Source organism: Vanessa atalanta, chromosome 16 (genome assembly GCF_905147765.1).
Source record: "Vanessa atalanta chromosome 16, ilVanAtal1.2, whole genome shotgun sequence".
Taxonomy (NCBI): Eukaryota; Metazoa; Arthropoda; class Insecta; order Lepidoptera; family Nymphalidae; genus Vanessa; species Vanessa atalanta.
In genome coordinates, this window is record NC_061886.1 from 887,951 (window position 1) to 913,081 (window position 25,131).

At 32.2% G+C, this 25,131-nt stretch overlaps 1 protein-coding gene across 2 annotated transcripts in view; it reads right to left on the reverse strand.

Annotated features, from left to right (window-relative positions):
* LOC125069789 (stress-activated protein kinase JNK) overlaps positions 1-25,131 on the reverse strand; it is a 104,010-nt gene that overhangs the window by 68,202 nt on the left and 10,677 nt on the right. For both annotated transcript variants that reach the window (XM_047679363.1, XM_047679364.1), the window contains exon 2: positions 16,903-16,929. The gene's annotated coding sequence lies outside the window, so the exon portion shown is untranslated. The remainder of the gene's footprint in view (positions 1-16,902; positions 16,930-25,131) is intronic.

Here is a 25,131-nt window from a genome sequence, read left to right on the forward strand (position 1 = left end):
GACAGCTAATTGATATTGAATGAATTCGATGCATTCGATGCAGGATCGATATACCCTACGACAAAAAAATAACAACCAAAAACCTCTAATCCCTATCATTTTTTATGACAAGTATAATATTACTTACAATATTCACCCTATTACAATTCCAAGCCCCGTGAACGTAACACAACGTTATAACTACATTAACTCAACACAAATTACGAAAATTAAAATGAATTTAATTTAAAAACCACTCAGTAATCTCGTTCCGTCTCTGAAAAGGCTTTTGACCTGTATTCATTGAAGCCGTGGCAAAGATTCTACTTACAACAGAACAGACAAATTTTAGAAGTGAAATTGTGCAGGCATTTAGCTGTTTAAGCACTACAAACATTGTATACCATTGTATTTGCTTCGAAATTTCGTTATGTACATGTTTTTTTATCATATAGGTTGACGGTTATATATTTATTACTTATTTTTTGTATATGCGGGCGAGCAAATGGGCCACCTGGTGGTAAATAGACATTAACACAGTAAGAAATATTTACCATTCCTTACATCAATAATGTGCCACCAACCTGAGGATGTTGTGTACCTTGTGCCTGTAGTTACACTGACTAACTCACCCTTACACACAACAATAGTAAAACAATAAAAATATATTGCTGTTTAGCGGTAGAATATCTGTAATAATGCAAAATAGTAGGAAAGAGTAATGATCATATACCATTAATCACTAGTTTTAAAACTTTGAATTTTCATTTGTATTTTATTCTTTGTATCACACGAAATAAATAATATATAACAGAAAATAATGCCATTTCTATTCATTCATGTTCTGGCTACAAACACGGATTATTTTCATTATTATTGCAGTCAGCGCTTATCTCTACAAGAGTGGAAAAGGTATAATGAAGTGAGAGAGAGAAAGGGATAGAATGATATATTTCTTATATTTTGTTAATAAAGATTATACATGTAAAAAATTTAAGTATACAATGTAAATTGCATAAAACGAATTATAATTCGAGTACTTATTTCTTATTGAAGAATAATTACTAATCTCTCATACGTCTATTTTATGTACGCAAGGAAAACATTACACGCCTAACAGCGTCCGAAACGATTACCCCGGTTAGTGATGTGCCGCAAACGGAGTAACGAACCAAGTGCTACGAGAAGCGTTCTCGACCCTATCCGAGGTACGATCACATAGATCTCACCCTCAGGATTTACTATTACTGTTTACTGTTATTCGGAAGAAGAGGAAAGTGGTCTGACGTCAAAATTAAAGACGAAGTCTGCTATTCACACTATGTTCGATAACGCTGTAACGTTAATAATTCACCCCTAAACCGAAACTCAGTAAGTGTATGTTGATTTAAAAAACTATATTAATAACGAGCTATACAAAGCCACCCCTTACTCTTTCAAAATATTAGATCAATGAGGACGTTTCAATTGAATTAAATATTTATACAACTATATAAAATACTATTTACACTTTAGATAAATAAATAAATAATTTATACATCAATCCTAACATTCACGCAGCACAATTGTTTTTCTTGATTTAAGCGACATAATACGTCAGTCCTTCTCAGCATTAACGAAACATTTCAAAATGAAATTTCTACAATCCCGACGTTAATTCAATAAAACAATTTAATCTAGCAAATAGCGAGTAGCCAAGTAAATACAACTTCCCACCGGACCCCGACGCCAGGCGTCAATGTACTTGACAATTACTGGACATCGGACAAACACGAGCTGGATACAGCGATGTTAGACGTTTATTAAATCTGCAGTCTCGGTTGGTTATTTTTAAAAGGCTATATTTTATTATTTATTATTGAAAAATTGACGGCAACCGTTGTCTGTCAAGTATTAAACTAAAACCTTCTCCGTAACGTGTTAAATCGTCTATGTATATTATATATATTTTATGTATATTGGTATATAGTAGGTTTTTCAGTAAGATAATGTAAAAAAAGTCTCCTCATATATTATAGATTTAAAGATGCTTTTTAATATTAATATCTTTGTATACTATATAGTAAGTCGCCAGTAAGTCAGTTCATGTTAGTGATGTTAATAAAAACACGTTGGAAATAGAAATAAAAAAAAATTGAAACAAATATTAAAAAATAATTGTCTAATTTCGACCATAGGGCGAACACTACTTTATTTAATATGTCTTGTTAAGGCTTACTTCGTGGCGGGGCATGTATTCTACCGCCAAGCAGCAATACTTAGTATTCTTATCTTCCGGTTTGAAGGGCGAGCGAGGAAGTGTGGTTATCGGCACAAGACATAACATCTTAGTTCCCAAAAAATATATGCTTCACAGTTGGCGCTGGACAGTTGTGACCACTCACTACCCGGTGTCCTTTTTGCTGCTTGCCTACCTTTGTCACATAAACAAAAGTTAAATAATAGCAAGTTTATATAGTTCATGTATTAAGGCATAAGTTAAAATCCCAGATCGGGTAAGTAAAAAGTTACGAGGTTATATCGTAGTTCGTCTGTTAGGTTATTATCATCATCATCATCCAATACTTGTTTACTGCTGGCCGTAGGCTTCTCCTATTGCATGCCACTGTGATCTACCTTCGGCAACTCCAGCTCCTGCAAGCCTTGCGCAAATCGTCACACCACCGTGCCTAAGGACGTCCTACACTACGTTTGCCGAGACGCGGTCTCCACTCTAGAACACGTTTTCCCCGACGGTTATCGGTTCTACGACAACTTTGTTAGGTTATGCGATACACTAATTACCATTGTAAGTTAATATTCAAACCGAATTTATTATTCATTAATTTACACTTGTGTTTCTAAAATTATAATAATAAGTAACTATATATAATAAAATTTTCCTTCTTTAAAAATAGCCTCTCCTAACGTCCTTTATTTTCTTGTGACGTAAATAGAGGCAGCCATTTCGGACGCAAGTGTCGAGTGTCAATGAACTACGCAATTACTGGACCGGGCATGTGAACGTAATGTCTGTTTTTGACACATGTTCTATGTATGGAAATGTACGTGAAACGTATATACGTGGGGTAATTATTTTTAGATAATATTACTTTTAATTCAATGTTAAACACATTGAAACATTGTAGTACTTATCAATTATATTTGCAGTTACGTCACGATTTATTTTTATTTCATGATATTGAATATAGTATACCAGTTGAAATATAATATTTTGTTTTATGAAGTAAAGTTATTTATTTATACTTCCAAGGTAATGAATGCCCCCTCCATTAAAGAACTGCTTAATTTTACACTACTAGAGATAGAGAACTTAATTTAGTAATTATCAAGCAATTTCCATAATCTTGTTTGAGAGAAGGGTTTACAAGGACAGCTACAAAGGAACCGACGTCATGAAGAAATTTATGACTGCAATTAAGGAGGGACCGGTTACGTTTAGGTATCCATTTTATCTATGTCCCACTCAATTTCGTTGCATTACAGCCATTTGAAGATTATAATCAATACAATAAAAATGTTCAATCATTATCTATAAAATTTAAATCTTAATATTTTTTTTATGTACATTTTATTCACCACGCTTAAACGGCTGAACCGATTAAGATGAAATTTGGTGTGGAGTATTTGACTCCTGGGGTAGGACATATGCTACTTATAATTTATATTAATTCACCCATTCTCGAGAGGGTAAAATAAAGAGGGAGGTGACGGTTTTTGTATATTTTTATTTTATTTTTTATGGATCTATAAGTTAAGTTTTACAAATTTCGCGATGGTTAAACCGTTGGTTCAGCTAGTTATTAATAAATATTTAATATAACAGTAAAATGTTTATGCAAAAAGGAAACTCAAAAACTAACGGTCGGTATAAGGAATAAATATGTATAAAAAATCCATATAATATATAAAATGATTACCTGCCTTTGTTGTCTGTGCATCAAGCGTTAATCTCTAGATGAACAGAGCGGCAGTTGCCAAGTGAGCGTACATAGATAAAAACATATTAAAAACGAATTTAATATAAAATATAATTTCACAATAGACAATGAACGAAATATAGAAGTTGGTACCAGGGAAAGGTTTTTCAATTTCATTTATTTTTCAGAGATTCAAATTAAGAAAAAAGTTTATCAACTAATATTTTATTTCGTACAGAGTCGAGACTACATTAAAGAAGTCACATTTTTTATTACAATACATATTTTCGTATAATACGTAAAATATTATTCGGTGTCCTTCTTATCTTCTTAAGTTACTGGCTTAAAGCAACAAAAATATAAATTATCTCAGCATATCTGCAACATCTGTTATGTAATAGTTGATTCTAATTAATACATATTTATTATCGAAATAATTTTAATAATTTTCGCCCTGCTAGCACAAAAAAAAAGTGACTATAAATTGTGTCCAATCCAATGGCAGTAATATGAAAATTTTATTTTAAATTTACTACGCAGTAAATTAGATTAAATAACGAACAGCAAATTAACCGCAGGCTGCAAAATTAGGTGAAAAATATCATCTATTAAAAATTATTATTGACATTTCCTGATTTAGTAAAACTTACAAGAATATACTACAATACATCAAACATCTTCCTCTATTGTTAATATTACAAGGTATTACTATCAAAATACGGAAAATATAATGAGTAATTTACGACGTCTCGCAAGCTACGAAGCGTAGCTACTAAATAGCTACGCGATGTAGAGCTTTACTTTATTATTAAGAACATTTTATGGTAGAGATAAAACATATTTCGACCTTTATTAAACGTATTCTTTTAACTTTACATAATATAAAATGTATGTATTTATATTTTATAGCACAAATAGAAAGGCAACAGTATAAGTAAATATTTAAGACCTTTACGTAGTGAGATTATACTTACTTCTATCAAGCTACGAGTATATGACTATGCTATGTTTTGAATATATTTTAATGCTCGTAATAGATTTTGGCTCCATTTCTGAACTATTCCAAATCGCGTCGGATTCATTGCCAATGAAGGAAAGGAGGAGACGAGATAAGATTGAAAAAATAGAGACTGCACTTGTGTTCTTGCTAACATGTGCACTATCATATATCCTGCGCAGTTAGATGGTGATGGATGAAGTTAGATGGCGCCGTGGCCGAAAAGATGACGAAGTCAACCACAGTCTTAGAGTATAATCTTACAATAATATCATACGCAATTGAATACTTCTAGTTTGAAAATGGAATAAAAATAGCATACATTACACAGATACAATTGAAAATGTCCTTGTTAGCAATTTATACACTCGTAAATTCTAAGAACATGTGTTTACTTCACACACTAATATAGGCCATATGCTTCAGCAATATGAACTAAAATCGGCAAACGAAACATAATTTATAACGTGGCCACTTTCAGTCGCCTCGTAAAAAACAATACAATCCCTGGCGACCCAATTTCTATTTACGAAATGTACACGGGTACACGTTTGTTATTTGGAGAACCTCCTAATTGGCTTCGTTTCCACATCTGTAGGCTTGCCCGCCATTTTATTATTTGTGTAGTATGGACTTGGTACAAAATATGATTGTGTTAATACAATCTGTAAGGCGTAACACAACATACGCAAATAACGGTTTTAGTAAATACGTTTTGTTGTAAAAATATTTCTCACAAAATAAATTAAACAAAAGCTCACATTAGAGAATTTCAAAATAACAAAATGTTCAATACATTGAAATACGGTGAAAGGTAGATAAAGCTACGAGGTACCTACATTAATTTTGTTCCGAAAATAAAACATGCCTAAATTTCGGTCATTCAACTCCGCCGAAGCTTTACCCCCAGAATTAGGATACAGCGTTTATAGCTACATGATAATTGGAAGGGACACAGCTGACAGAGGAGCACCGATTTCATGTTGTCTTTATCTTATAAATAATATGTAAAAACATATCCGCACAACTTATTTAAAATTAAATGTACCTTTAATTATTATCTTAAAATACTTTATATATGTCAAATAACATAAAATAAAAAAAAAGCAAAACAAACTAGAAAATAAACATAAATTAAGATCATGAAAACTCAGTGGGTGTATTGTAGGTTTGAATCTTCGTTTAAGATCCACGTGTGCTAGCTACTGATTCATTTGCGCTCATTTTTAAATCGTATGAAACTGAAAATCCGGATGCACATCATGGTTTATTCAAAATTTAAATGAAAAAGCGGAATGGAAAGACGCTGTGAATTCGAATGCGAAATACCAAAAAAACACAGTTTTAAAAAAAGCTCTATTACTAGCCCCGCGCTGGAGGCAGTTTGAAAGGAAAGTAGAGCGAAAGTAATTAATGAACTGTTGAATCACTGAATAAAACACGACGAGATACTACACCGTGTCACGGGTGATTATCATAATTAATGTTATACGTGAGTTGAAGTTATTCACGTTGGAAAGCAAGGCTGACGCGTACGTAGCTATTTGTTAAAGTCAATAAAAAGCCGGCTGTTTGAACAACAGTGTTTAAGCAACCTCAAAAATAATATTTGCATTACCAGAGAAATTATTAAAAATATCCGAATTATTATTTTTTTTTTACCATATTTCTTACAGTCTACGACAGTGCTACGATATGTAGAGCCATTGGTAATAAATAAATGAAAAAACGCAGAAACTTTACCTACCGTATTAAATTTTGTGAAACTAATTTGCAATTTAATTACATCCAATTTACATTTCCTACGGCCGACTTCAACCCATTGTTAAGCCGATTAAACCTATAAAAGTAAAAAAAAGGAAGCTCGCGATAATTATTTTTTTCTGTTGCAAAATATAAAAACTGGGGAATGAATTCATTTAATTAATTGATAATAATAACAACGTATTATCCTCTTTAAAAGAACTTTACATATCTTGTACATATAAGTGAAACTGTGCGGTGTATGTTTGTTTTGCATCAATGGAAATCTTTATAACTGACTCAACAATAGATACATACATACATTTTTTAAATATAATTAAAGGTGTAAAATAAAGATTTCTAATTTTTTCATTCACAGATGAATGACTGTTTTATCTTGATGCAATACTTAATATATTTACGTAATGAAGTCTTTATTTTATTATAACTATTATATGAATAAAAAGAAACAAAGAAAAAAAAAAACAATTTTTGTCTATTAATATTTGCACCTGTAAGGTTTTTGAGCTTGCATTATTTCGAAGAGACCAGCTGAACCGTGTTTATTCTCGAGCTATACTAAGCTGGCTACATTTGCCACACAACATTCAAAGCGAAATTTAATTTTTCGTTGTTTGTTAAGTTATGTAACGTGACCATAAAAACATGCTTTTACGTTAGTTAGTAATACCGTTATCATGTTTTGCGATAATTTATATTTTTTTGATAATTCTTAGGTTAGGTGAATTCGTCCGTACTGTAAGCATATTATATATTGTACTTTTTCTCGCGAAATTGTACACTGTCGAATGATTGAACTGATGAATGAACCATAATGTCTTCTATATCAATAATTTCGTTCAGGTCTACGACAGACCCGATCGAAACCTATCCACAATTATAATTCTTTAAAAACTATTGTTTTTTTAGTCGATAACATATATCCGCAAAATTCGTATAATCGAGTAATTTCGATATTGAATCCATAAGATTCAATGACATGACAGTTCAACGGGCGGCCATGTTTGACGTTTATGGGTGATGGTAAAAATGTTTGATAATCACAACGTTTATGAATTAGTTATATTGTTATACGAAAACTAAATGATAAACCACTTTTGTTCAGTTTTATTTAGTTTACTCGAGCGAAGTTGGGTTTTCATCTAGTACTGTTTATAATTTAACGCATTATTTTTAGATAAATTATAATTTATCAAAGTCGATATCAGTTAAATATTAATAAACAGTAACCTGAGCGAAATATTATAAAAAATTCTTTGTTTACAATCTTTCATCAGACAATCTCGTGAGATAGATTATAATCTAACGGTATTCACAATTTTACGGTGATATATACGCTTAAAGTAATAATGTTTAATTGATACTCTAAATCGCTTTTATATAATAAACATGAAGTATTATTTCGTAAGCCTTAATTAGTTTTAAGATTATTCTGAAACAAGAGATCCTTATATTGAGTGTCACTATTGATATGGTAGTCTAAAGCACAATATATCATCGAGTGATGACTCGTTTTACAGACAAACAATCATGTTTCGAAACGACCGCAGACAAGTAAACAGCGCCAGGGGAGGGCAAGGTAACATCGCGCTGTTGTTTGAGAGGGTGCGACGAGGGACGAGGGATTACATATATAGAGTATAACAATTTGGTAAAATTTTAACCAGCACGCACTGCACTGCACTGGACTGAATCGAAAGTGATCCTGATTGCGTGCACCGAAACAAAAAAAGTACGATTCGTTTATTTTCAAACCGATCATGTGCTTCGACTGTCAGAACGAACACAACTACCATTAAAGTAAATAAATCTACACTAGTAATTCAAACACCGTTGTTTGTTTACCTTTGAAACGCAATGAGTGTGTGTTTTTTTATAAAGTAAAAGTTACGTAAAATACCTGTTACAAAAACTATTAAAAATGAATAGTAAAATTGTTATGTTTATATCGTCCTGACCGATTTCGGCCACGGTCATATATTTCAAGCGAGTCTAGCAGCGTGAGTAGGCCTCCCACAAGACGTTCCGACGACCTGGTGAAGGTCACGGGAAGCCGCTGGTTGCGGGCTGCACAAAACCGGTCATTGTTGCGATCTTTGGAGCAGTTTGAACCTAGTATCTCGGGATCTGCAGCCTTATATCTAGCCATTAGTTCAACGATGCAGTTACGTAAAACTGTAACAACTACACAAACACATTTATACACAACAAATAATATATCAATAATTCAAAGTAATAATAAAAATAATCTTATCATCGATTCGTTATGTGTATAGGAAAAACCAGAAATAATCTTCCGGAAATAGTTTCTCTTGATAAACATATACACGCATATCTATATATATCAACATATGAGTCTTATTATTATTAATAAACCACAATGTTTCTAGTAATGAATATTTATTTAATATAAAATAAATGACGGTTCTAGTGTATTGTTGAATAACCAAACTTTTATATTTATTAATAATAATTTTTTCATTTTCATTTTATAAAATATTCAAATAACTACTTGTCAGACAACTATTTGTCAAAGATTTAAAAAAATCAAGAACGAGATACGGGATCGTTGTCATTTAATTCGAAATCTCTCTGGAATCTAATTCCATGCACATTACACCGCATAGTACACTACAAGTAGATTAGAATCGAAATTCTAGCATGAACAAAAACGTCTAAAATTTATTCAACCCGAAATTAAGCTGGCAATATACTAGGGTTACCACTTTGGAGATAAGATTACTGAGCACACATTAGCAACCCCTCGCTAGCGTGGCTCCCTAAACGTGGTGACGTTACACAATCTGAGGGATGATCAATAATTCAAATGTTACGGTCTAGCCTGACTTTTCTAATACCTTTACAGATTGAGAATAATAAGTTCTGTCTAGACGAAACTGTTTTTGGTAACCCTAATGCGCGCTTAATGTTCGAAATACGACGAACTCGCTTTGATATTATTAACGCTTACATATCTCACTGAATTAGTAGTATAATACTATAATAATATATCATATAATACTATAATAATAGTATAATAGTATAATTACTGGTTACTTGTACAATTTTCACTTATTACACTGAAAGCTTATTTTAACTGTTTTTTTTTTAATAATTCTTTAATCTTAAAACAATAAATAAGATAAGGCACGTTATTTGAAAAAAAAATATCGTTAAATGAACGTCGAATGTACTTAATATATTTTTATTCATATAAATTGTAAATAATGATGAACTTCAAAATTCTTACATGTATATAAATTAATTATAAATAAATAAATATTGGACAACATCACATACATTACTCTGATCCCAATGTAACTAAAGCACTTGTGTTATGGAAATCAGAAGTAACGACGGTACCACAAACACCCAGACCCAAGACAACATAGAAAACTAATGAACTTATTCTACATCGAGTCGACCGGGGATGGAACCCGGGACCTCGGAGTGGCGTACCCATGAAAAACCGGTGTACACACTACTCGACCACGGAGGTCGTTATGTTGAATGTATCTTATATAAAAAGTTATCATATTCATCAAATAATACAGAATAAAATACGCGTTCGAGGATCGTGCCCTTTTCGCCTAAAGTTTCGTCAGTTACGTTTCGCTATTCAGTAATAAGGTATAATTATCTTACGGATATATAATTGTGTTACAGTCGCAAGCTTATACATATTACTAACTTATATATAAGGAAGATTGGATTAAAACTCATGTGTAATTACAATTCGAACTTCAAGCAAAATACTCTACAAGTATTACCTACCGTACACCAAGTGGTCCACTGTACACGCGCCGAATACATCTGGCGCCAAGTCTAGACTACTATCATTCACCTTGACGACGAATGCTGAAATCGTTCTCAATTTAATCAATTGTGTGAAGCATTTGGCTTTTGTCTTTTGAAAATTTGTGTTACCGACTTGGTGGAATGAGGTAATGTTATATCATATAAATACAAAGTTTTTATACATTTTTGGTCGTAATAAAAACCGACATCATCATTTTAGTGATATACTGACTCCAGCGAACAACAAACGTCATTATACTGGATGAAATGCAAACTTTAATTCAAGCCTGCAGATAATACGAATACTATATAATATTATAAATGCGAAAGTAAGTCTGTCTGTCTGTCTGTCGCTCTTTCGCTGCCAAACCAATGAACCGAATTTGACAAAATCTAGTACGAACTTAACTTGAACTCCAAGGAAGGACATAGGCTCCTTATTTTGCATAACACATGACATCCAACCCCTAAAACGCGAACGAAGCCGCGGGCGACAACTAGTTATAATTATAATATATTTAACAAAGAAAAACCGACATCAAAAGCATATAGCATAGCACGTAGCGAACAGCCATCGCGGTTGATTTGTTTTATTAACCTTTTTTAACTAGAACACAAAAAAAATTAAAAAAAAATCCAAACGAATTAAAAATCTCCTTATTATTGAACTCGATTAAAACAAAAAAAAAATTTTCAACATCTAATTACATACATAAAAATATTATTCAATGAAAAAAAAAATACATAAGAATATTATTATGTATTCTTAACAGAATACTTAGATGAAATTCCTTAAAAGATAAGTAAAATAAGCGAAGGTTTATACGCCATCATAAATTCCGCGTCGATAAGTGTTTCGCTACTGGAGGATAAAGAGCGAGAGTTGTTTTTTTTATACTTTTAGGGGCTGCCAATTGAAAATGCTGACCATTCTCATGTCGTTTTCTTTGTACTCGATATTTAAAAAGACATAATTTTACTTTGTAGCCTATGTACCTTTTCTTTTTTTATTAATAAAAGAAAAAGTACATAGGCTACTTTTGTATGCCTATCTCCTGACGACCAACACTTAAAACGCGAGCGAAGCCACGCGCCAACTAGTTTTATATGTTTATAAATAGAACAGTATAAGAATTATGTCCAAATATCTTGCGCACAATTTGAATCACGTGTTTTACATTCCTTATATTTATCGGTGACGTAATTAAGGAAACATAAGGACGAAAATAATAATTCACTAATAAAACGTACTAAATACGAACACCACCACAACCACTATTTCATTAAAACTTCTAGTGATTTGATCGTGATGACATATCGAAGCATTAAGGATATTCCAAATAAAAATTAAAAAAAAACTATATTTGTAGCGGGACATCCGATTGGACAGAAGGACATTCACTAAATACGATGTTTGAAATAACAGACAAATTTTAAAAAGTTAATAACGTGTCAGAATAATTCAATGACAATGACAAAAGCGTTATTAAAGATCCGATGTGAATAACAAGAATAACAATAATAATTTTATATAAAATAGAATAAAGATGGGGGAAAGACTGGACCCCATAACGCTTTCTCCTTACGTGACGATGTCTGCAAATTAACTCTACTGTAAGCCGCTTAAAATAACTTCATTCCAAAAAGATCATTTCGTTTTAAAACATTGAATGTTAAAAAAGGTTTTAAAATATAATCTTTAACAACCCAACCGTTCCAACCTAATAACTAAACAGGAAACGAATTCCTCAAAACATCACTTAACATAATAAAATGATAAAGATTTCAAAATATCATATTGTTGGAAAGCATTTAAGCACCTGAGATAAATCCATTCAACATTAATGATACGCCTGTCGTTACGTTCTAAGCTCAATCCTTTCATACGTGGAACGTGTACTCGATGTATATTAGAAAGTTCTAGATGTCTAGACTACGAACTTTGAATTTTAAAATATGCTAAAGTATAAAGTGTTCTTGAAACTTTAAAATAAATATCTACATAATTATATACAAGATGATATTTTTATTTCTTACATATAATAAATACAGTATGGAATTTTCGATCTGGTTTAAGAATATTCGATGTTCAACTTTGTGTCTCGAGCTATTCGTGTAATAAACTTTACGATCATACGAAAACAAAATCATTCAAACCGAGTATCTTATAAACCCTTTCTGATTCGTAAATTGTGATTATTATATTTTGTGCTGAGAATACCACTGAATTTTCTTGTCAATGTCAATTTGTGTCTGTAGGTAATACCGTCTTGAAGGTAATTTTCGTATCGAAAACAGAACGTTGCAGGTCAAATTTTGACACATCTGCATCTCATCATCATGCTCATAGTTACGTGGTAGAATGAGCAGTTTTTTTGTCATACTCCTATGACTTATGCCTCCGCAAACGAGCAGGAGGTTCACCTGATGGAAAATGACTACCACCGCCCATGGACATCTGCAACACCGGGGGGCTTGCAGGTGCGTTGCCGGCCTTTAGTATCAACTGTCTCCTTAAAAAAATACTTCTCGGCTCATCAGTGAAACATTTACGGGCTTTTACAAAATTCGTTAAACCTTAAGTAACCTCTGGGTCGGAATGTAGAATCTCAAAGGGTAAGAGTACCAACAGAAAAAAAACTTTAATGACGATTAAAAACAAAAATCTTAAATTTAATTTTATTACTACCTAAACATAAACTTCAAACAAAAACGACAAATAAGTCTACCTTATTTAATTTGAGGTCAGGTGAAAATAGTAAAAAAAAATGTTATATGAATTATATTCCAACTCGGGAAGCCGAGTAATTTAATTTCTATCATTCGAAAGAAGATAGCCAGAGACAGTTCCCGAGAGATGAAACACAGCGTTTTAACTTTAGGCTCACGATTCCAGACGAGTCACGCCACAGGGCACATCTCCGTCTATATATCCCGCTCTGCCGTAGCGTTTCATAATTTTCCTTTTCGCTCTTGCAATGAAATGGTAAAGCAATCTTAACAGGCTTTAGGAACGATATCCGAGTCAAATACAAATGGCATTATCTAATACAATTTGCTCAAAATATGTGCGAAGAAATGTCACATATATTTTATATGATAAATTGGTTGAATTCCGTTTCGGAAATGATTAAATATGAACGATATTTGAGTCAAACACAAATTGAATGATCTAATATAATAACAGCTGTAAGTGAACAAACGGCATATCTAATCCAATCTAAAGGATGAATTGATTGAATTAATCTTCAGAAATTAAGGAATATATAACGTCGAAGCTCTAAAATATTATGAAAAAAATATATAGTTGTGATTCAGTTACTTTCTAAATATATTAAAAATCAATACAAATACATAATATAAAAGACTTTTAAAATCCACAATGGTGAAAAGAAGTTAGAAAATTACGTATCTGGCTGAAATTCGCTATAGTTGTTTTCTGTTTTATAGATAATTAACATAGCCGCCCCTAACAGCCTGCTAATGTTCCAAAGTTTGCTGAGCAAAGGATATATCTTCTCTTAGCGATAAGAAGATTAGTATACACGCTCCTTCAACGCGATAAGTACATAAAAAAACATCCCGTATTTTGTCACTCTTAAGGGCGTTTTTCTTCAAATCTGACCAATACGAGAAAAATACCCAAAACAAAAAAATATTTTTTTACAAATCTGTTCATAAGTGGCGGAGTTCTGGGATAACAAATATTAAAAAAATATAACCGAATTGATAACCTTCTTCTTTTATTGGAGTCAGTTAAAAAACCGACAAGATTTTAAAACCTGGTGATAACATAAAATTTCAATGTTTATTTTTAAATTATCAATTTTTCAACGCAACCCATAAAAATTGATATACGTTACGTTATAATTACAAATGTCGAGGAACAAAATAATAATTATTAAAAAAAAAAAACAATTCTAACAAAACACTAAAAGACAGTTATTTCCCATCAGTCATGGATTCGATTTACGAAAATCTTAGTAGCAGGCAGGAGTAAGGAAGATAGGACTCCTGATCAAAAAAACTAAAACCAAAAACTCTGATCTACTCTCTCTCTAAAGTGCACTTTGTTTGCGAACACAATCATATAAAAAAAAAAATACATCAAAAATCTTGTTTCACATCTATATGATCAAAAGCTATAGCTTTAACTATCAATAAATTGGCTTTGACAAACCTATCCAGCAACCCTGAAGACCCAAATTATATTGTTCCGGAAAGAGACGCTGAAGGGCGTTATAATCAGCAATATTTTATCGAGCCGTCAACTATGGTTAGCGAGGCAAAAACCGTGATACAAGGGTCCCTTTGAGCGATCCCGGAATAACTACACTTCGAAAGTGACTTTTTGTCGCTTTTTGATGAAGTTTTTTACGTCACACACATGTTACAGTGAGGTATGGAATATGAGAAATTAGATTAAAAACTACTTCCAACCTTACGTGCTTTTGAATCTTTGAACCGCTCGTAGAAAATTATACTATTCGTATAAACGATTCGTTTGTTGAATATCGCAATAGAACATAAATTGATATAAAGACTTTTTTAATTTTCTTGTATGAATATTTAGATTTTTTATTTTTTACTTGATATCAAGAGTGTGCATTTTGTCATCGCGAATATGAACAGCTTGTATACGGACACCGCGGTCGTCTAGACCAAACTGGTACTCGTCTAGGTTGTAAGTGACATTGGCGCGAAGAAGCCACAAATAAACATCACGTGGATAGAACTCAAACTTTCCTTTAATTAATTTAAGTTCGAAAGTAAGTTTTCGAAGACGAACCGTATTGCGCCACGGTCGAGACCTGCTAAGGTTCTATCTTATTCAAGAAATTTCGAGAAATTTCCCTGCGCCTTTAGAATCATTAACTAGTTCAGTTTCACTTACTTCACTTCATGTAGCTCTTACATCCGATACATTAAGCGAGTCTAAGTATTTCTCTACTGATAGTTTAAACACGACTGCGTCTGACGTCACAGAGGGTCATGGCACTGCTTGTACAAGTTTGTTTTGTGATAAAATACAGCCATTCACTTAACGTCATGTACTATATTACCATACGAACTGACTATCCAATTTCGTTCACTCACTCACTCATTTATATGTACGTCACATATAAAAACACAAACATTGGATAGCGGTTTAACGATTAAGCCTGACAAGTAACCTTGGCTAACCATAGTTGCTTTCCATCATTTCTTTTTTATAAATAACTTAATCTAAAACTCGGTCCAATCATGCAATATACAAAAAACACCTTAGAGAACTAAAAGTCATTCAAGTCGATTAAAACTGTGACTTCCACCCTCCCCTTTACAAGTGAAACGTCTTAGTCGAAACTTCCGTTTTCCAAACTTTTCTCCGTTTAATATTTGAGGGATAAATTCTATACATAGCAACCGAAGTTAATTTCCCCCGGGGACCACTAATCTTAAGGTGTATGCAGGAAACGAATTGTTACCCAGAGATATCGTCTATCGTATTGCTGAAACTAACACTAAAATTACTATTATCTCTATAATAATATTTATTTATCTCTGGATGTAGATTTTTTTTTTAATAATAATATTATTTGCAATGTATGTGCATTTATATAAATAAGTGGTCGCCCATTGGTCTAAATTCGACCTTATATATCATTATCTATATACATTATACATATATATATATCATTGCTAATAAAATATTAGATGCGTTGATTTGAAAGATATTTAGAAAAAGTGAGGGTCAACGGGATGATACCTTGTCCTACATAGTCCAATGAAATGTTATATGGGCTGAACATATTTTAGAGGACACATAAGTCACTTAAACATAATTGTAGGCAAAGCAATTCTCTACAAAATATGTCTTTACAGATTTTTTGTAAGATTGATAGTTTCCGAGATATCGCGAAAAACGTGTTTTCACCACTTTCTCCAAGATGGAGGCCGGGGGTCAAGTTCGGCAATCCCACAAACTTGGGGTTAAGCTTGTATTGACCCCCATACATATTCCACAAATAAAATTGCGTCCTCTAAGAAATGTTCAGTTTGGCTCTCAAATTGTAAGCGGACTAACAAGAAAAAAATTCAAAAGTGTAATGTTTATTTTTATTTGATAGTAGGTACTCTCAACGAATACTTTATAAAAATATCAGCTTTCTGCACTACTTATCCACATAGAACGCATCTTTTTAAAAAAAATAGTGGTACAAAAATATCGCTTCACGTATTAATATTTAGATAAATAAATTTTACTTAATACTTCAACAGCTAAATGCTTTATCTACTAATAATAATAATAATTCTGAATAAATTATCATGTATTACAGCATTCCTTTATTCCATATTCTAGTAATTACTTAAAATATTAGTGTTGTCTGAAATATCAAAATTTTACCTACTCACCTGTTTTATAGCTTCAAAAACAAACGACTACAAGTAAAAAAAACTTACCAAGAAACTCCGAGAGCTGATCTTTACCTGTCGATAGAGATAATATTATTAATTCACAAGCTACATTTTGTGGCATCGCCTGCATTACATTAGTTTGGCTTTGATCCCAGTAGGTTTGTCGCAGTGCCACATGGGTTATGTGGCATAGCCAGATCAATTCAAATTTTTTACATCTACGAGCGGTACTAAATACATATATGTACTAATTTCACTTGTATTCCGTTACAGTGTTAATAATAATAGCAGAATTAAAAAAGTATATTAATTGTGTTCGTATATAATACGTTTCGTAGGTATATGTGTGACGTTAAAACTTAGATGACATTAACGACTCGTTAATCGTAACTGTAACGATTGGTCACCAATGTAAAATAACGGTTTGTTTAATATTGTAACCGGACATAAACCAAGAAAACAGACGTAAAATCTTAAGGGAACATTTCGATATGCAAAAGCGCACTAAGAACCGTTTTATGGAAATTATTGATTTTAACCGCAAAGCGTACTTTTGATAAGTATGAGTTAAGAATTGTTCTAAAAACTGGTCGGGCAAGGTTTAGAGTCTCAATAGAAAACCAATACAATTTGAAGGCCAAACGTTAATACAAAGTTCATACGCGATAAAATATACAAAGATATATCGAATCATAATATATAATCATACACATTAATTAAAAATTATATTGTTATTGCACAACGATAATTTAACGTTTAGGTGCGCGTCTTTGTAACTGAACAGATCTATGACAGTTCCAAAGAAATAACGACTTACCAGTATCGCCAGAGTCTAACGAACCACGTATATATCCTAAGCTCTGAAATACAATTGAAAGCGATCTCAATTGTATGAAACACAGAAATTCTATTGCTATAATGACACGTATCTTAACTGGAATAATCGACAGAGGGTCTAACTTACCAACAAATGAATCAAAATTATATTTTAACTCGAATATTTTTAAACAATACGTAACAAATTATGTATAAATTGTTGTTAATATTATAGTCGGAGAATCTAGCAAATTAGAGTAAGATAAAACTTATCGTCAAGAAATTCTCAATAGTCTTCTATTGAGAATTTCTTGACGTAAACGATGATAACTTAACTTAACTTGACGATTTAATAGTTTCGGAAAACACGTAAAGCCTACTCCTGCACTTGAACTCTTTGTAGTCGCACTTGCCATCCTATCGGATTAGAATAGGAAGGGAATAGCCAGACCTAAGTTTCCATGAGAATAACCACCGTAGTCAAAATCAATAGTCATAGCTTCCGAATAGTTTAGTATTCCGCGCTTCTATATGATTGAAGTTCTAAATCCCATCCTGTAAATTATTAACAAACTATGCTACTATATATAACCATCTTATATAAATAATAACAAGAAAACCATTATTAATTTCCATTAAAGATTTGTCGTTGAACGTAGCTTTCATTAATCATCGTCTACAATTAATCATCTTTGTAATAAAATCTGAACTTTAAGTTATATAGAGTATCGGTGCCAAGTATTCTGTTAGGAAAATTGTTAGAAAGGCGCTTAAAATGGAACGAATTGGAAAAAGCTTAGCAAGGAAGGAACACACACAAGGAAAGTCGTCCACATATTGAAAGTCGCACTAAGTCGCAGCATAGAAAGGAATAAAAGTTCGGTTTGGAGTTTCTTGGAGAAAAGCTTTGCTGAATTCATGGACATTGTTCGGAAATATGTATTTGATTCAAGATATCAAGTCCCTTCCTTAATTGACACCCAAAAATATTACGTCATCGCTTCATCGCTGTTTCAATTTCAGACATCAAAACTTTATTTAAAACAAATGAATAGTCACCAACTTCTCCTTTAGAAGAGAAACGAAAAAAAAATATCAGAGAGAATTTGAATAAAAAAATTAACTTTCTCTCTTAAAAAATGTGAAATTCAGAGCTATCGAATCGTATTACTCTAGCTCTAATTAGAAAAACCACTGCAATCTGAGGGAATACATTCATAATTACTCGTGACTTCGATTCAGACGCGTACATTTCATTTCATTAAAAATTAGCGAAGGTTATAGCGGCAATATAACTTTTCCTTTTTCAACGAATCAGACAAGTTTATACGTTCAACGCAAATTCAGATGGAAATTTAACCCATTTTTTTATTTCTTCATTAAAACTGTTCGAGTATTTCTGTGGGTGTGCGCAGAGGTTAATAATTTTGATGGTTTTTTTCACCCGATATAATTTGAATAGATCCAGTGCTCATCAAGCTTACAGAGGATAAAATATTTGACCTTACTGATACATTTAGGTTAGTGAGTGACCACTTTTAATATAAGCGTTGTATTTCACGAGCCATTTCCTGTAAGTCTACTATAAAAACACTATGTTATATAATGGTAAAATATCACAATCGTGGTATTGTCTGAATATAATATAAATCTGGGTTCAATGAACAACGAATATCAATTTATTAAGTTATAATTATATATTAATTGATATTGCTTTAATAGAAATCAACATGAACATTCAGAAATTTATTTTTTATTATTAAAAATGCAATATATGTATATGTAACAGATGAAAGAGAAAAAAAACTTCTTGTCTGTAAGAATTTACAAGATTTTTTATTGATAAAAAAACAAAGGCTGATACAGAGTATGGAAGCGTTTATGCAAACTCCATTACAGGCGAGTGGCTGTAGCAATTTCCTGACGGGCGATGTTTACTAAAACCCTTTGGAGGCGGCATTTATCCTTGCTCTTAATACCTTTGTCGAATTAATGACATCATTTGAAACACGTTAGAACATGTCTGATCGTTGAGTAGAGAAAATTTGGAGACATGTCTCATTTTAATTTGAACTTAATTTGGGTAAGAATAACTTTCTACAAAGGAATAAATTAACTTCAATTGGAAATTGAATAATTCTAAACACGTTAACAATTATTATTTATCAAACCTTCGTTCATATTATGACAGCTTACACATACCAATTACCTTGGCCTACAATAAATTTTGATCGTATATTCCACGAGATTAATATAATTACGGCATAACCGTAGTAGGATAAATTTGTTGATCCGGGAACTTTGAATTAATATCATTTCAAATCTAGGATCTAAACACAATTGTGTTGGCACAGTCAAGTTTTATGGTAGATAGTAAATTCGGTGATAGCAGAACAAGAAAACATCCTATCGTAGACAAATGCTACGCGCTACGCGAAACCAATGAACTTTCATAATTATTTAACAAGTTTAAAAAGTTCATACGTAAAAAATTATTATTATCTTTAACCCTAGTTTGTTGACGGTTCTTTTAAATACATTCCGTATTCCGAACGAGTAGCTTTACTGCAAACCAATTGAAAAGTAACGATTCTAGACTTGTCTCTTTCAAGTAAAATCATATATACCTATTTTGATTTCATTTCTTTATAAATAAATTTAAAATAGGTATAATAACATCATACTAACTATTGGTAGCGATAAGACAGATACAGAACAATCGTCTTACGCAGAGTAGTTACGTTTACGTCATAGCCATCTGAGCTGTGCCAAGTTTCGATTTTTTTTCATGGTCACACTGATTTCGGCACAATGATTGTAATCCTGGTACTTAGAATATAAAATTTTAAGATTATTAGACTATATCTAAATAACACATCGTAAAATAAATCAAATCAAATTAACGAGTATGTTTTAGTAAGGGTCTATTGGAATCCAAAAAGTTATTTTTTATTAAAACTGTATCAAATTATAAAAAAATATATCTAAATATTAATTTAATACAGTTTTAATTCGAATATATATGTATATCAATGGTAGTTTATTGTTTCACTATTTGCTGGTTACGAAAAATACGCATAATTTTGATCTTACATAATCATTTACACTTTTTGGACCAAATTACACCTGCGATCGTTAATCGACAATAATATTATGTAAATTTAAGTATCATGAATTTGGGAAATAAAAATTCAAACGTAACGATAATCAATAGCTTATATCAATTACTAGGTTAGCTTAGTTTTACACACCGGCTTTACCTGGGTTAAATTAATAAACAACCTCATGTATTCCACGACATAATTCTTAGCAATCAAATGATATCTATAATTGATCACCTGGTAGAAAGGTACACCTTCGCCCTTAGACACTTGAAACTGTCAAAATACTACAACAATGCGCCTCTAGCTAGAGGATAAATGAATTTATATCCTTTGTGTCTGTTACACAGCTTACTCATTCAAACTATGTTGATATGTTGATGTTTGGCAGTAGAATAATTGATATGGGCCTACGTCTACCCTGCGTGGGTACCGCTAAGGAGAAAATAACATCATGTATATACATATATAATGATTTGGCAAACTTTTACCAGCCGCCTACCTGATGCTACCCCCGGGAATTCTTATACTGGATAATTGAGTTCACACCACTACACGGATGGTTAAGGCGCTTGCTTAATTAATGGATGCTGTTAACAAAAATTCTCTTACACGAATCTTGCAAGGAAGGGTTCTAATGGGATGGTTTTGTACCATAATGCCGAAACCAAACGACTTAAATTAAAAAAAAATATGTATCAAAACAAATTAATTTATATAAAACCTTCATACTATTTGGTATAAAATGGAAATATTTATATATAATTTCATTTTAAAACTTGTAATATAACTAATTAAGATTCTAATGTTATTTTATTACAAATCTATAATAGCCTTAAAATGTCGCATTGGAAGGTAACTCTCCGTAAGGAAAAGCATTGGAATTTATTGCGCCGCGCTATTTCAGAGCGGTTTGGAGGATAATGAGAACGATACAGTAATAGATTACCAATTTTCGTGACCGAATTCCTTTGTTCATTACATATAAACTTACTAAAGTAAGTTCTTAAGTTTAGAAAGTAAACAATCTGTATTTTACAATACTAACCGTACGTATAGTTTTTTTAAATACTATTTATAGAACGTTTATTATTTACTTGAAAAGAAACACGTTACGCTATTGTCTAATTGGCTTACATGTACAGTTCAATGTTAATAGACCGATTATTAAATGGGCTTTGTTAAAAACCTATCGATTTAAAGGTTAAGTCGGTTAGGGCACAGTTTTCACGTGTGAGCGGATAAATATCAATATATATATAAAATATCTTAAAATTTCCTAGAAGAAACTTCAATACCTTCTATATATAAATAATACCATTTATACTTATATGATAAATAAGTTATTTCCTTAAAAAAGTGCCCACATAACCATTACGACTGCAATACGGACGCGGCGAAACAGCGCCATCTAGCGACGAATTACGACATCTCGCAATAAAACCGCCAACTTACCACTGTTCGTAGTTTTTCAAAAGGCACAGCCACTAATGTATGATCACTATTTTGAATATTGTCACCGATAACACGTAAAATCCGATCCGGATATTTAAATATAAAAAATATACAGTGGTCGCGTACGATCAGCCCGGGTGGCGCGGGCGGACTGCCGCGGTGCCTGCGCCGCGGGCTGCGCGAAAAACTAACCCCATTCCGACTCTTAACAAAGAGTAAGTCAAGTGCAGATGTGTTACGTGATGTCATCATAGAATTTTAATATATGTAGGTATGTCATTATAGCTTTCTTTGATTAAAATAATACGCTGGTTATTAAAAAGATAACATCGACGCATGTGTACTTAGATGGATGTTAATTTACTTAAACATTTTAGGACATAACTCTTTAGTTCTGACTAAATTCATACAGAAGAAAAAATTTGCTAAAGCGTATATATACAAAAAACAAATGCTTTATACGTAGCAGCTAATTCAAATTTTACATAAAATGAGATATTATTTCAATTACAATTCGTTTATTTAATACAGGATCGAAAAACATTTCATTCAAGCACTTACGAATAGTCAGGTTATAAGATTATTAACGTAAAGATACTAACCGTTCACAAAGTAGACTACCGAGGAGAACTGACCTATTTGTTTTATTTATATAATGATGCCATCCCGACCGATTTCGGCTACAGCGGCCAATCTCGAGGGAAACCAGCCATTTACGCAGGAAATATCATTGTGCTGAACTATGTGCGCAGCAAACACAGGTGTACTTTCCCTCACTCTCATAATCCGGCGGCAAATCAGACACGACAGATTTCAGATGAAGGAACAACGACTTAACGTGCTTTCCAGGGCACGGAAATGGACACACATCCAACTCCCAGAGTCCGAGCTGTTACTGAGAATATTTCGATAGAAAAAACCAATAACTTTTTATCGCCCCGACCTAGGGATTTGAACCTAGAACCTCTTCGGAATCTACGGCCTTATATCTAGCCACTAGACCAACGAGTATTTATATAATATAGGTTCGTGGACGGATAAATGGGCCACCTTGTATGTTATAATCACCCCCCACAGACATTGGCGCTGTAAAAGAATATTAACCATTCCATATGAAGCCACTGCGCCACCAACCTTGGGAATTAGAGTCTAGTGCTTGTGTTACACCACATTAGTGAAAACTTTGACAAACATTACTTTATTAGCAAAGCATATCTTTATACAATATGTGATTCGATGATATTATAAACTTAAATATAATTGAATGCACATTTTGCGTATATAATTGAATGTCAATTATAGCACGATTTAAAGAACTATGTACGCCATCTATTAACGAAAAAAATAAACTGTTTTATTAACAAAGCATGCCGCCCGCCAAAGACCGATGGACGTTTAATAATGATGTATGTATAGTATAGTATATACGCTAAACCCCTAGATTTGGCTGCGATAAACAACATAAAACGTTATATTTATAGACACAGTAACAAATGGTCCTTTCTGCTATACAAACATAATAAGAAAATAAATAAACCCTTTATTTGACAAAATAATGAACGACGAACCGGTAAAAATCGACGAATCCTCGCATTATTTAATAACAAATGATATCACTAATAAGCATCTATAATTAATAAAATACATCTTTATTTATTTTTAGACATTCGGAATTTACCCTAATCAAAGTTTTTGCTCGAAGTGACTGCCCTTATTGCCTACGCCAAGACGCATTATTAATGCATATGGGTGTTTAGATTATCGCAAATAGTCACCCCTATCACTTCCTAACGGGAACACGTCGAATTACCAATAACCCTGTATAATTAAATATATAATATAAAAATTTATTTATTTTTTTATTTAACAATTCCCGCCGTCGAGATTATGTGCTTTGTCTAAGCGTTGACACAAGAATTTATAACGTACGTTTAGTCCACCTTTTGTTCAATGTATTTGTTTGCGATTAATAAAGTTTGATGTAAAAATCTGCACATTTAGTAAAAATGTACGCTATATTTATGAATATATATAAATATTTAAATGAATTGAGTGCATTTAGATTAAAGCACTCAACTATTAAAGCAAACTCAACGATATATCGATCAAGTACGCTGGGTAAAGTCACTTTCGTAGCAGGTGCTACGAAATCGCTACATGAGCGTAGCCATTTTAAACTATGGACGTTCAATAAGATTTTTTCCGTAATGGCTTTCGTTGAGTCAATTTATAAACTTCACCAAAGCCACATAGGTCTTAACTGTATTTAATTCTTACTTTGCAATAACAAACGTGCTATTTAGAAATGTCTGAAGCGAAACATGTTGATATCAGAAACGTTTCACTCAGACATTACGTAAAATCGTTGCTCACAGGTTCCACACTGAACTTTCACTTTCGTTTCTTAATTTTAAAAAAAGCTATAAATATTAAAAATTCAAAATGTAATTATTTACGTATCTACAATTAATATAATGTTCTTTTTAATACAAGAGTATTACCCGCGCCAGGAGTAGCGACCTCAAAAGTAATTTTCTCTTAATATACGTTTACATAAGCTGTAACCTCTTAAAAGGCATATTCATATTACCATACTGCATAACATAGTATATAAATATACGTTCTATCATGAAACTATAAGCAAAGCATTTAAGTTATTATGAAGTAGTATGTCAATATTCAATACTGATATAAAACTAAACCATTACTGATAAATCTATATATAAATAAACTGAGACAAAATATTTCAGTACATTTATCTCATCTGTCGGTCAACGGTTTTTGTTACTTAGTTAACGAGCTGACGAATTTAAATATAAATTATCGGCACGTGCTCAATATTGATTCAAGTATTAATTATTCATTAATTGGAAGATTTTTAAGAAATTTCCGTGTAATATTA